Genomic DNA, 12,175 nt, shown 5'->3' on the forward strand with positions numbered 1-12,175 from the left:
TCCAAAATTTACAAGAAACTCAGGGAGGGGTACATTTTGGCTAAATTATGTAAACTATAAAAGGAGGGGAAACTGCAAAGTAGATTATTGCACAGACTGGTATTTCACTCAACACTCATTCTCTAAAAACTGGATGCTCCGAAGTATTTACAGCGATGAAAACCGTGCAATCAGTCCAACCGTGAGTGAATAGAACATGCTGAACACTACATACATGAAGAGTGATACTACAAACATACAATGATGTATGGTTACTGCTGTGGCACTCCTAAAAGCAATACAATAGTGGGTCTTAAAGGTCCAATGCAGATATTTTTTTACCTCAAAATCAAATTATTTAGAACAATTAAGTAACTTACTGTGATTGTTTTAAATTAAAATGGTCAAAAAGAGGTTTATTGGTCTATTAACTAATTTACTGCCTGGTGATGTCGCCATGGAAGGCCAAAACTCCAGCCCACCGAAACAGGCTGAAATTTCAGGCGGTCTTTTCAAACCGCTTTTACACTCTTAGACGTAACAGGTGCGTTTCCCCCAGGGTTTATTCATACAAATGGGAGTCCCGTCATTCATTTAATTCATACATAAAATACTAGTGGTTTAGTCAATCATCACACCTGTTTAATTATTAAATTATCTTGCAATAATATTATGAAAACAATGTGATTTCTTGTTATAAGCTGATAATATTTAATATTTCCTTTTAGGAAATAATTTATGCTGCTCTATGCTGACAGACTCCCAGCCCCAGGGATGTTGTTGGGGACTTTCCCTGGTCTAAGAGAGAACTAATGCAGGAGAGAGAAGAGGAGAACCACACTTTCTACACTCCTACAATGCCCAGAGCTGGTGCACTAGTGTTTTTGTTCCTGTGTCCCTGTGCTCTTGGATCTTTGGTGTCTTGTCTTTTTACCTGTGCATTACTCCTCCCCTCCCTGCTCTCTCTTTTTGCTTCCCACTCACTCATCCAGTGTCTCTAGCCTATCTGTCAATTCCTCTGTCTGTCAGTCATCATGTCTTTAAAGGGGTTCAGACAGATGCCTAAACCCGCAGTAATACCCCTTTGAGGTCCATGTTGCTAGGCAACTAAATGCTACATTCTAAAACTGGTAGCAGTATTTTGAGCTTTTTGAAGTGCCATCCTATAGACGCAATACCCCTGTTGTTAGCGCCTGCTCTTGTCACGTCTGGTGTGTATGTGTGTGTGTGTGCGCACGTGCTTGCTTGCGTGAGTGTGTGTGTAGCGTGTATGCGTGTTCAGGGTGCGTGCAAATGTGCAGTAGGCCTATGTGAGTGAGCTTAGGCTCGAGGCCAAGGGGTCTGAGGTAGGTTGTGCTTTCTGCTGTTGTGTTCTCCTCCACAGCGCCGCTGCTGAGTCATGTGACAGTGACATATGTTCCGAAGAGTCCATTTAAGCCAGGAGCTGTGGGCCTGTTGCTAGGAGACAATATTGAACACTGCTAAAGAGAAAACACACTCAATCTCTCTCCCCTCACTCTCAGCAATCCACAAGTTTCCAGCAGATGTCTTCTCTACAGAGCAGAGGAGAAAAGGAGCAGTTCTTCTCCATGTAGTCTGTGTGAGTGGCCTACCATGTCATTAGGAATTAGAATACATACAGTATATAGTCATTTAACAGGATCTCTATGTAGCCTACTACCTTGTTCAACGCTGCTGTCGTAGTACACCATTCTACTGTAACAGTACCCCAACAATCTCTATGTCATCCAACTCAGTCCACAGACAGGCTGTTTCTTTTCAGGCGGTCTACATGTTCCTAGGTGGTCTACATGTTCTATGCCCTGGCTATAGTCTGTGATGTCTATTTCGTTCCATCACTGGAGAAGATATCAGAGGTGACAATAAAGAATCCTTCCCACTTCTGTTAGTTTCTTTGCAGGTTGACGTTTATTGTCATGAGTCTTGCCTTGGAGGCAGAACTGAGCGGTTTCTGCTAGATGGGCCAGCTGCAACATTTTCTTCCTATAAGCACAAGCAAGGTACAGTATCTATCCATGACAGATGTTGGTTGTGATACTGTGTGTTGTGTCTGTGTGTAGGCTCAACAGATCCCTGTCAGGCTGGGTGGAAAGGCACTGTGGTCGAGGGGGTCAGCCCTGTTTCAATACCCTGAGACGGACCACCGCAGTTGGGCATGGAGGAGTCGACTGTGACACTGACATGGTGCTGCTGAAGAGAGGTGGGTTTGTGTCTACCACTGGTTGTGTGTGTGTGTGTGTGTGTGTGTGTGTGTGTGTGTGTGTGTGTGTGTGTGTGTGTGTGTGTGTGTTGGGTGTGTGTTTATATATATGTGTGTGTGTGTGTGTGTTGGGTGTGTGTTTGTGTATAGGCTTGGATCAATTCACTAAGATACGTTGTATAATGAACACGTTCTTAAGACAGACACACTAAGACAGACACGACAGACACATGTCCTTAAGACAGACACACTAAGACAGACACGCGTCCTTAAGACAGACACACGTCCTTAAGACAGACACACTAAGACAGACACGACAGATACACGTCACTAAGACAGACACACTAAGACAGACACGACAGATACACGTCCCTAAGACAGACATGACAGACACTTGTATCCACATTGCTTCAGATTTTTATTCAATCGATTGGAACATATTCCTATTGGATCAGACATGCAGTAGCTCCTTCAACTGAAAATGTATGCTCTCCATCCGCCCTCTCCTCCACCTTCTCTTCCTTCTCCTCCTCCATATCTCCTCCTCCCCATCTCCTTTTCTCTCCCTCTCTCCTTCTCCATCTCTCCTCCTCCTCCCTGTCTCCTTTCCCTCCCTCTCTCCTTCTCCCTCCCTCTCTCCTCCTCCTCCATCTCTCCTCCTCCCTCCCGCTCCCAGACTCGTGTGCAGGTCAGGACTCTGCAGTAGTGATGGTGGATGAGTTGATGAGTCTGCGGCCTCACCAGCTGAGCTTCTGAGGCAAGCCTCTGTCTCCTGATCACCCCACATTTCCCCCCCTACACACGCCTCCGCATGGCAGGACGCATGGTCATCACTGAGGTACACACCACACACACAGCGGTATGTGTCCACAACTTAGCATGGCAGGACGCATGGTCATCACTGAGGTAAACACCACACACACAGCGGTATGTGTCCACAACTTAGCATGGCAGGACGCATGGTCATCACTGAGGTAAACACCACACACACAGCGGTATGTGTCCACAACTTAGCATGGCAGGACGCATGGTCATCACTGAGGTACACACCACACACACAGCGGTATGTGTCCACAACTTAGCATGGCAGGACGCATGGTCATCACTGAGGTACACACCACACACACAGCGGTATGTGTCCACAACTTAGCATGGCAGGACGCATGGTCATCACTGAGGTACACACCACACACACAGCGGTATGTGTCCACAACTTAGCATGGCAGGACGCATGGTTATAATAGAAGAGAAAACACTCACACATACATTGCATATTCCCTTACACCCCCATGCCTTAGCCTTTGCTGGATGCATAATTACAAAACACAGACACACACACACACTATGCTTGTATCATCCCTGTTGCTCTGTTCTGGCTGAATGCCAACATTGTGCTGTTGAATGTTCTCCTGCGCCATGCTCGAGTTGTGACATACTCCTACTCTAACAGTTAAAAACTGTAAAATGTAGAAAATGTGTCTCTTACCTTCTCACTCACACAGAGACAGAGGTTGATCCGTGCTCGGGGCCAGGAGCACGATGGGGCCACATGGGGAATAGAGAGCGGTGGGGCGGGGCGGGGGACAGTGAGAGGCAGTCCCTGGAGGGGGACGGAGACAGGGATGGGGGCCCGGAAGGGAACACAGGGGGGTTACAGCCCAAAGAGGAGGAAGAGGAGGAGCTGGAGGAAGAAGAGGTGGTCCCTTTCAGTCCCTTCATAGTGCCAGGTGAGTGTTGCCTTACTTATTCTGATGATAAAGTCTGGTTCCTTGCTGCTGCTTCTTGCTCTTTGTAGTTTGAGGTCAGGTTACTGTAAAGCTCTTTGTCGAATGAGGTCAGGTTACTGTAAAGCTCTTTGTAGTTTGAGGTCAGGTTACTGTAAAGCTCTTTGTAGTTTGAGGTCAGGTTACTGTAAAGCTCTTTGTAGGTTGAGGTCAGGTTACTGTAAAGCTCTTTGTAGATTGAGGTCAGGTTACTGTAAAGCTCTTTGTAGTTTGAGGTCAGGTTACTGTAAAGCTCTTTGTAGGTTGAGGTCAGGTTACTGTAAAGCTCTTTGTAGTTTGAGGTCAGGTTACTGTAAAGCTCTTTGTGGGTTGAGGTCAGGTTACTGTAAAGCTCTTTGTGACTACTGTTGCACTTGATTGATTGATGACTGGAAAACCAAGGTGCTGCTTCCTCCGTCCTCAGGAGGGCACTGTGGGTGTGTGCGCTGGCTGGTGTCATGGCAACTGTGCCTGCTGCTCTGCTGCACCATACCCAACTGTGTCCTGCCTCGCTGGAGCCGCTGGTACCTCCTGACCTTTCTGGCCTCCACACTCTGGGTCGCACTCTTCTGCTACCTCATGGTCTGGATGGTATGACTACAGAGCACACATACACAAGCTCACACATAAAAACACACATCACATAACACATAATCTCCTATGTCACCTAATGCCCTTCCAGGTGACCATTATCAGTTTCACGCTGGGCATCCCTGAGGTGGTGATGGGCATCACCTTGCTGGCAGCTGGCACCAGCGTACCAGACTGTATGGCCAGCCTCATCGTCGCACGACAAGGTACCGGAATTCTAAACGGTCTGTGTGTGTTGTGACGTTAGCCTTTTTGTTTGTTTGTTTTGTACGGTATGAAGGACATGCCTGTCTAACTGTATGCCTTGTTTTGACTATTGTGTGTGTGTGTGTGTGTGTCTGTGTGTTTGTTTTGTAGGTATGGGGGACATGGCTGTCTCTATCTCCATTGGTAATAATATCTTTGATGTGCTTCTGGGACTTGGGTTTCCTTGGTTCCTGCGCACTCTGGTGGTCGACTATGGATCAGAGGTAGGGACATATTTTTTGGTGTTGATTCGTTTCTGTGTGGTTCTGGTTGACAAACCAAAAAGCTGCTAGACGCTATACTCTTGAGGTTCCCAGATGCAAAGATTGAGTGTTTTTATGGTTGGCAGGTGTTCAACAGTAAAGGCCTGGTATATTCAGTCATTTTGCTGTTGGGTTCAGTGTTTCTCACTGTAATATCTCTTCAAGTCTATATTTTTAGGACAAAGTCAAACCGTATACAGTACTTTCTCCTCTCACTTCTCTGCAGGTCCTGAGTGTTCATCTGAACCGTTGGTGGATGGACCGCAGACTGGGTCTCTGTTTAATGATGCTCTATCACCGCTGCCTTCATCTCGACACTGTTCCCTCTGCTCATATCTCGATCACCATAGCAGCGTCGGTTCTCCGGTTGATATCTGATGTAGCATGAACAACATTCAATCTGATGCACTCTCAGGGAAAGCTAGTTCTTTACGTGCAGCCATATATTTGTATTGTCAGCCTCATCATCCATGCACTCATTATTTCCCACTCTCTTTTGCCAGAAGCTCAACATCTTCCGCGGGCATCTCTAACACTTCCTCCACGGAACCGAGAGGCAAGAGGGGCTTTTTGCGAAAGCATTCCAGTCTTGCATACAATAGCCTATCGTTTTAAAAGTCACGTCATCGCAAGTCTGTACTGCTTCCAGAATATCCCATTCCCATCATCTCTCCTTCGCGCCCAGTCTGTTCCAGTGTTTTCGAGGCTCCGTCACGAGGGGTGTTTACCGTGCGTTCTTGGTGCCACCATCAGTGAGCGTGCCAATTGGGTGGGGCACACCAAGGAGTGAGCTCCAGTTTCAGGGTCCAGATATGTATTTATCATAATAAACACGAGAGAGATACATATGTTATGCATACGCCATTATGTCACTAATAATATACTATAGTACCAAGACACACACAGAGACACAATTCCAATAAATACCTTTTTATTTCATTTTTATCCAAATGCATCCACAATTAGGAGCAGGAGTGCCACTGACCAATAAGTATGAGTGTGTTAATACATATTTTAAATGTCAAATGCTGAGTGCTACATTACCTAGTAGATATACCCTTAAGACAATATTGATAGAGGAGGTCAAAGCATAATCAATAGTTTGACATTTATTCAGGGATAGTGAAACTCAAACACATCACATACACTGAGTATAACAAACATTTGGAACACCTTCCTAATATTGAGTTGTACCCCTCACCTCTACAAGTTGTACAAAACAAAGCAGCAGCATTGCAGTTCTTGACCCAAACCAGTGTGCCTAGCCCCTACTACCATACCCTGTTCAAAGGCACTTCAATCTTTTGCCTTGCCCATTCGGTGGCACACGTACACAATCCATGTCTTAATTGTCTAAAGCACATATGTCAGAGTCAAGGCCCGCGGGCCACATCCGGCCCGCAAGAAGGTTTTTTACGGCCCCTGGGATGATCTTGATTTATTATTAGAACCGGCCCGCAGCAAGCCGGCAGCCCGCAGATCTTTTACACGCACCAATACTACATTTCCCACAATGCAAAGGTGACGCACCGAGCAGTAGGCTGCTTCATTTCAATATTTATTGGCACAGCAGTCGTCAGCATCACAGTAAAATTAACTTTCAGATACCCATCAAAAATGGCAAAACGGAAGGTGGATACTGAGAACCGGGGGTTTCAAACAAGGTGGGAGTCGGAGTATATGTTCACGAAGGTAGCTGGAAAACCTGTGTGTCTTCTGTGTGGAGAAAGTGTGGCGGTACTGAAAGAGTATAATCTGAGACGACATTATGAAACGAAACACGCGGACAAAAACAAGAATATGGACATGGAACAAAGGCTACAAAAGGCAGAGGAATTAAAACGAGGCCTCAAATCTCGACAGGCTCTGTTCAAAAAAGCCAAATCACAAGGCCAGGCTGCTGTCAAGGCCAGTTTTATTTTGGCAGAAGAGATCGCTAAATCAGCCCGGCCATTTACGGAGGGGGATTTCATCAAAAACTGCATGATTAAAGTTTGTGACGAAGTTTGCCCAGAAAAAAGGCAACTCTTTTTAAATGTGAGTCTGAGCAGAAACACCATTGCCGAGAGAGTAGACCAGTTGTCCATCAATCTAAAAGAGCAGCTTGTGAAAAAGGGAAAAGATTTTATTGCATATTCCTTGGCTGTGGATGAGAGCACCGACATTTCTGACATTGCCCAGTTGTCAATTTTCATCCGCGGAGTGGACTCCAACCTAAGCGTGACAGAGGAGTTTTTGGCTTTACGTCCTATGCATGGCACAACTACGGGGCATGATTTGTATGAAGAGGTGTCAAGATGTGTAAATGAGATGGAGCTGCCTTGGGAAAAACTCGTGGGTTTGACAACCGACGGAGCACCTGCGATGTGTGGACACAGGAGCGGACTGGTGGCGAAGATACGGGAAAAGATGCAAGAGGAAAACGCGACAGGTGAGCTGACAGCTTATCATTGTATCATACACCAGGAAGCGTTGTGCGGTAAAGCCTTGAAAATGGAGCATGTAATGAGCATCATCACGCGCACAGTTAACTTTATCAGAGCCAAAGGTTTGAATCACCGCCAGTTCAAGGCATTTCTGACGGAGTTAGAAACGGAGCATGGTGATTTGCCTTATCACACAGAGGTGCGATGGCTAAGCCAGGGAAAGGTGCTTCAAAGATGTTTCGAGCTTCGTGAGGAGATTTGTCTGTTCTTGGACAGCAAAGGGAAAGACACAACACAACTCCGAGACGAAATGTTTCTGTGTGAAATGGCTTTTCTGTGTGACATTACGAGTCATCTGAATGCAATAAACTTGCAGCTGCAGGGTCGGGATCGTGTCATCTCTGATATGTACAGTACAGTGAAGGCATTTAAAACCAAACTGACTCTGTGGGAGACGCAGATGCGGAAAGAAAATTTGAGCCACTTTCCCAGCTGCCAGACCATGAAAGAGAAGCTCTCTACCAGTGCGTTCCCGAGCACACAGTTGGCTGATAAAATAGGTATGCTTGCCGCTGACTTTCGACGCCGATTTGCTGACTTTGAAGCACAAAAAAGCAGGTTGGAACTGCTCGGTAACCCATTTGCTGTTGACGTGGAAAGCTCACCACCAAACCTCCAAATGGAGTTGATTGACCTCCAATGCAATGATGCACTGAGGGCAAAATATGCGGCAGTGGGTGCTGCGGAGTTCGCCCGTTTCCTCCCCGGCACAATGCCCCAGCTGCGCATCCAGGCTGCTCAAACGTTGTCTATGTTTGGCAGCACATACCTGTGTGAACAACTGTTTTCTTTGATGAACCTGAACAAAACATCACACAGAAGTCGACTTACTGCTGAACACCTCCACTCAATTCTGAGGATTTCTTCAGCTCAGAGCCTTACCCCGAACATTGATGAACTTGTGGAAAAGATGGGACACCACCAAGTATCACCCTCAACCTCAAACAAGTGAACATTACTGTGCAATCACATATTTAGAGTTTTTACTCAGTTCAAGTTTAAAAGTTAAAATTTAATATTTGTTTTCACTGCATGTTACTTCTCCTTAAACAAAGTGTTGTTTTTGATTAATAGATTTTTGCACTTTATTTTTTTGTATTTCAATCCAATTATATTTTAAAAATATTTCAGTTGAGTGGATGATAGAAAATTGCTATTATTGTTTTTTCTTTGAAGTAAATTTAGCCCACTTTTGCTAAAATAGAAAATATAGTCTACTGATGGTGCCTTGAATACCGGTTTCTTTCATTTAATGTTCATGTTATGGGGATATTTATATAAAGGAAATTTGTCTTTTGTGTCTGTTGAAAATTAAAGATTACTGACAGAGCCATAAGAAAATATTGCTTTATTTATCTGATCATATTGTAATATATTTGTTAGGTTTTCAGTAGGTTCAATTAGGTTCACTAGACTATATGCGTCATTTAAAAATTTTTCAATGAACATTCGAACAGTCCGGCCCTCGTCTTGTAGCTGATTTTTTTATTTGGCCCTCCGTCCATTTGACTTTGACACCCCTGGTCTAAAGGCTTAAAAATCCTTCTTTAACCTGCCTCCTCCCCTTCACCTAAACTGATTGGAGTGGATTTAACAAGTGACATCAATAAGGGATCATAGCTTTAACCTGGATTCACTTGGTTTTGGTGGTGGTTTTGGCCTAAATGAGTTAATAGACCAATAACAAAGAGTTCCAAATATCTCTGCTAATAACAGCTCATTTTCATGTTCCTCTTGCCACTCCCAGACATTCTTAGCAACATTTTTGCTTCAGAAATGGAATGGATTCACACACAAGGCATAAAACTTCAGTTACAAGTATTAACAAGCATTAACAAGCATACTTCTAGGCATATAAACACTAAGGCTAACTTAGAAGACAAAGCATGATGCAATTGTGGGACTATGTCAAAAATGGACAAATGAAACAAATACCAAAAGATAGTTTTGGGGTGGCATTTTCCTTTAAGGAAAAAACAAAATGAAGGTGGTTGTCCAGGTGTATGTGTGGGCGTATAATGAATCCCATCAGGGACAACTTAAGCATTTTAGCTAATTAGCAACTTTTCAACTACTTACTACTTTTTAGATACTTTGCAACTACTTAGCATGTTTGCTAACCCTTTAACCTAACTCATAAACTTAACCCTAACCTAGTTAACGTTAGCCAGCTAGCTAATGTTAGCCACCTTGCTAGAATTCGTAACATTTCATACTTTCAGTAAATTTGTAACAAATAGTACATTTGCAACATATTATATGCTTTGTACATTCGTAAACTATAATACAAATTGTAAATCGTAACATGTCACATGAAATTGGGGATGTACATCCACACATTAATACATACCATATGAAACATAACATATCATACTAAATGGAGTGTGACGGATTTACGTACTGAATAATACGAAATGCTCTGAGACCAGGTTGCACATACAGATACACATACCCTTTCTCTCTCTCTCTCGCTCACATACACACCTCTCACTCGCTCGGTTCTCCCTTGCTCTCTCTCTCTGAACATACACCCTCCCCCTCTCTCCCTCCCAGTCTAACCAGAGACGAGCATGATCCAGGGCATGGGTTGTAGCAGGATGCTGTGCAGCGCGACTCCTTCCTTCAGGATGATGATGAAGACCTGTGTTCACCACTACAGTGTACAGCAGCCCCGTCCACATGAACAGCAGACAGCTGAGGAAGTAGTGGTAGTTACGGAAGCCCACACACTGGCCGAAGAACACACAGTGGTGGTCTCATCTCAGAACACACACCTTACTGTCATAGCAGAGGGAGCACTGTGGGGGAGTGTGGGTCTCACATGTGTAGCTGTACCTGTGGGTCAAGTAGAGGTGTGTTACAATGTAATAATTGCAGATAACAGGTAATGAACACTGGGGAAATAATATTTGAATGATGAGCTCAATCTCTGCTCCAGAACATTTTCTGAATATCGCTAGCCTGTTGATGAGGTACCTCTGGCCATCATTGCGTAGTCTCAACACACAGTCAAGTGATTAAAACAGTCTGAACAGTTTGTTAGTCCTAATGATGAACCACTTTGTATATTTAGATTACCTCCAGCCTTGCGCGATACCTTCTGAGCCAAGAAACACACCTTTGATGCTGGGCCTGGTTTTCACAAACAACGAGGCGTTCCATGTGATATTTCCCAACATGAAGTACTGCGCGAGGAGGTGCAGTCTTCCACACAGTAGAACACTGGGTCTTGTTCTGGTCCAGTTGGAGCGGCGCCTCGACCAGGACCAGGTAACTCACCTCCGTGGTGATGGAGAACACGAGAACGGTGTTCAGAACTATGGGCAGGTAGCGTCACGTCTTCTCCACGCGATCCCACAACCGACCATCGAAGCTTAACCATGTCGTGGTGCCTTCTCAGTCTTGTGTCCTCTATGCTTCCTTGTTTCCGCCGCTCTGATGTGATTTTATCTAACAGGATTATAGCTGACAGGTGAAAGAAGGGGGACGTTTTTCACAGATTTACACGTATCATGTTTGAGATCTGATGTTGACGTTAGCGATTGAGTGATTACGGACAATTCTTACTCCTTTTACCAACATGTAAACTGACTACAACATGTCTGTTGTCATTAAGAAAGATCGGTGTGTGGACAAGTGTTGATGCGCTTTCATTTCAAAGGAAGTGGAGCTGTCAGTGTAGCCAGTGTTACATGAAAATACGTCCCCCATATCTATACGTATCGCGTCCATGTTCCGTGTGAAATTACTAAAGGACTGTACTACAACAAAGTTGTATTCCTCTCTGATTATAATTAGTCCTGTGCATTTGCATTAAGATAAACTCTCCTAAATATGAAAGTTAATTATTGACTATTAGATATTCAAATGACATTACTTTAATTTTATGGAGGTTATTCATTAGTGTAACGTTATTTCTTCCATATATTTTCTTACTCATAGATGGTGATGACAGCAAAGATAGGTTTCCTCAATTCATCTGTGACGACAGTGAGGTCCATATGCCCCCTGTTCCTCCCCTTAGTAGAGAGCAATACAACCAACCCTTAATCCATGTTAATCCCAGGCTGTGCTTGTGAGCCTTTCATTTCAAAAGTTTTGTGGTCCCTGTCATGCCCACAGTGAAAGAGAAATTATGTCTACCTGATATATGGATGGTGTCGGGGAGAACCGAGGTGGTTATACAAAACAGGGACCAGAACTTCTGCTACAGAGGTGAGAGCGAGAGAACTGTCAATCATCATTTCATATAAAACTTTCATTTCATTTGAGATGATACAGGGGTTGAATGATTGCTGTGACTTGTACTAGTATGACATGAAAGGTTGTTTTATTTGTTGGTCAATTTGCTTTTTCAACATTGTTGTTTTGATTATGAGACAATCCGTTTTTGTTAACTGCACTGTAGGGCAGGCTCACTGTCTGTCCACCACTAGGGTATTATGGAATAATCCATGTCAGGAAGCACAGGAAATAAAATAAATCAGAGCATGTTCAATAGCTCTGTTCTGTCGTGTCCTCCTCCCCACAGTGAGCGCGGGAGGATGAAGCTGCAGAGTAACCTTGTGGAGAGAGAAGAGCAGCGATCTGGCACATGAGCTGGACATCAAACCAGGTAAGAACCAT

The 12,175-nt window shown here is 44.3% G+C and overlaps 2 pseudogenes; one reads left to right on the forward strand and one right to left on the reverse strand.

Annotated features, from left to right (window-relative positions):
• Positions 1-155: 155 nt before the first annotated feature.
• LOC139390819 (sodium/potassium/calcium exchanger 3-like) lies at positions 156-5,451 on the forward strand (annotated as a pseudogene).
• A 4,588-nt stretch (positions 5,452-10,039) lies between these two features.
• On the reverse strand, positions 10,040-12,175 carry LOC139390820 (probable palmitoyltransferase ZDHHC24; annotated as a pseudogene).

Source organism: Oncorhynchus clarkii, chromosome 31 (assembly GCF_045791955.1).
Source record: "Oncorhynchus clarkii lewisi isolate Uvic-CL-2024 chromosome 31, UVic_Ocla_1.0, whole genome shotgun sequence".
NCBI lineage: Eukaryota > Metazoa > Chordata > Actinopteri > Salmoniformes > Salmonidae > Oncorhynchus > Oncorhynchus clarkii.